At 32.8% G+C, this 3027-nt stretch overlaps 1 protein-coding gene across 1 annotated transcript in view; it reads left to right on the top strand.

Annotated features, from left to right (window-relative positions):
* The window catches only part of kansl3 (KAT8 regulatory NSL complex subunit 3), a 35719-nt gene extending 34020 nt beyond the window's left edge, over positions 1 to 1699 (top strand). The window contains exon 22 of the transcript XR_001636639.1: positions 1140 to 1699. The gene's annotated coding sequence lies outside the window, so the exon portion shown is untranslated. The remainder of the gene's footprint in view (positions 1 to 1139) is intronic.
* Positions 1700 to 3027: the final 1328 nt, after the last annotated feature.

A 3027-nucleotide genomic window follows, 5' to 3' on the forward strand; every position in this document is an offset into this window, starting at 1 on the left:
CACACACGCACACACACACACACACACTGAGTTTCTGAGTAGCAGAGCCAAACAGAACAGCAGGTCGCTTCACCGTGGCTTTAGGCCTCTCTCTGCTTTGACTCACGCTCGACAAATTAGAGGAGCTCATCAAAGTCATTTAGGATTTTCATTAACATTGATTAGTCCGTTTAGGGGAGTTTTATCCTTTTTTTCTCTCTGTCAGATGATGTTTACTCGCTCTGCAGTGTGTCGTCGGAGCGGTTGCTGTAGTAACCGTCTCATTGAGCATGCAGAGAGATGAGGTGTAATTATTTGCTTAATCACTCTGAAGAACATAATTATATGCTTGTCATTTTTGTTTTGGATCAGCTTAGGTATTCGTAATGGTTTGGTTCATTTAAGAATGCTTGTGAGTCATAAAAATACTACGACTGGACTGACCACAGTGTAACTTTAGTTCAGTAAACTATGTAGAGATGTATTTTAGTGGTTTTACAGGAAGAAGAGTCACTGCTGAATGGGTTAAATGAATATATTTCACCAAATGATAAAAAAAATAAGTAAAATTAGTCGAAAATCAAAATGTATTACTAAATTCACATCACTATAATGTTTCCTCGTGGTTTACTTTTGAGGGTTTATTTGTAATTCTCTTTAATTTCACAATTATTGTTGTACGGGTCACCTGATGTGATTCTCATTAATATGTAGTATTATTATTATAATTATTATTACAATTCATATAATATATTGTGCTATTTTAATTACGTTATAAGAATTTATCTAAAATCTATTTAAAAATATATTACTGGCTTCAGAATTTTTCTGTTCCAGTAATATATTTTAATTAAATTAATACTTTAAAACTGACAATACATCAAAAATGACACATTTATACACACATTTATATTTATTAATGTATATAAATATATTTCAATTTATATACAACACATTTAGGCTACATGGCTTTCTATAACAAATAAATGCAAAAAATAAAAGATCAAATAAAGTAAAATGTAAGTAGGTCTATATGTAAAAAAATTAAAATAAAATCTGTTGTCATTATAAGAAATATGATCACTCTTGGAACATCACTCATCCAGAGTACTGTATTATATAGTTATGGTCATGTGATCAATCAATATTTTATCTTGCAGTGACCAGAAACTCTGAAATGGGCGTCATTCACACTGGAATCAAACGCAGAAACCGGGGTTGAAGACTAAAAAGACTGCTGATTTGCCTTACAACCTGCAAGAGCGCCATCTATAGACACTTTCTTGCACACATGGACTGAAAACTTGACTTAATCATTTGTCTATTTTTTTATTATTTCCCTTATTCTGTTACACTCTGGCTGTACAACATAATGGGAAATTTTCCTATTGTATTTAGTATTATTATTATTATTTTAATATATTTTTCCACACAGCAATTATTTATGTGAACAAACTGTATTCTTAACATTCCCCCCCCCCTTCTATTTCATAAAAATGTTTTGCCAATATAAAATTTTAGATTTGTTTGCTTTTGCCAGAAAGGTTTGTTGTTAAACGCTTTGCACAGAAGCCCAGCAGAGCCTGTGCTTTATTTCCTCACAGCCATAAAGAGCCTGAGAGAAATGGATCATTAAACTGTCAAAATACTGGTAATAAATTCAAGACGTTTAGTAGACGACATGAGAGCTTTTTAATTGATTTGTTTGCACGTTTTGAATGTCATGCATCAATGCATCGATCTTTCCTCACCACATCAGGATGTAGCTGTCCTTCAAATAACCGTTATGATTATGCCAATGGGCAGAGACGTGCACAGAGATTTTGAGGGGCAGGGGCTCAAGTGGAAAAAGGGCACTTCTCATATTTATTTACATTTTTTTCTAAACAAAACGTTAAATATATTAACACAACTCTGACTCACCCATTCATTTTAATTCCCTCACACTCACCCAATTGCTTCATGTTGTTTCATTTTTCAACAGCTCTAATGGAAAGGAAATTTCCAAAATAGTCTCAATACAGTTTGCCTGGAGGGCTCAGGAGGACATTCCTGGAAGATCAGGACACACAACTCTTCTGAGAATAATAAATCCAGGTTGACATCCAGGTGTGATCCTTTTAAGATTATTTCCAGGATTGTGTACATCAAAATTGATTATACTGTCGAAAGAATTCCCAGTCGTGTTTCCAGTGAAGGATTTGCATAATGAAATTTGTTGTGCGACACAAAGATGGTTTTAATCTCAAAAAGTTCTCCTATAATCTGTTGGCCGGAGACTAACACAGCTTTCTAGACATGAGATTTCCACCTGAAGGATAAAGATGAAACTTAAGTCAATAAAAGCTTGAGGTGCAAATGCTTGACGCATAGTGGATTTGCATGAGAAACGTAAAAACCTTTCAGAACAGAAATACAAATAATTCCCTTGCTTTAACCTCTGATTCATATCAAACAGGATATACACGCTTGACTACAATCACAAAAAATAACTGTTTATGTCAAGTTGGGTTATTGTCCAAACATTGACTCAAAATGGGAAGTCACAGAAAGCACTAATTGTTTAGAATCAATGTGTCTTTCCACATCTTAGAAGTCACTGACACTTCTATGACGCATTGAAATCGTGATGAAATATTTTCAAGACTTTGTATTCGCATTATGACCACTATTTCCCCAGAATTCAAGCCGTTCAGTTGTTTCAATATCAACAATCAGGACAGACACTCAAACAGTTACGATTAACAGGTTTCTTTATTCTTTATTCTACTAACTGAAAATGTTCACCACTCTAATAGCTTTGGAAAAATGTCATAAAAATATATTCAAAAAATAAATTGCATATACAGTGTGTATATATCTATCTATCTATATATATATATATATTAGTGCTGTCAAACGATTAATCGCGATTAATTGCATCCAAAATAATAGTTTTGTTTACATAATATATGTGTGTGTACTGTGTATATTTATTATGTATATATAAATACACACACATGCATGTATATATTTCAGAAAAATGTTACGTTTATATATTAAATATAT

The sequence above is a fragment of the Sinocyclocheilus rhinocerous genome, unplaced genomic scaffold, assembly GCF_001515625.1.
Source record: "Sinocyclocheilus rhinocerous isolate Xijiao unplaced genomic scaffold, SAMN03320098_v1.1 scaffold1198, whole genome shotgun sequence".
NCBI lineage: Eukaryota > Metazoa > Chordata > Actinopteri > Cypriniformes > Cyprinidae > Sinocyclocheilus > Sinocyclocheilus rhinocerous.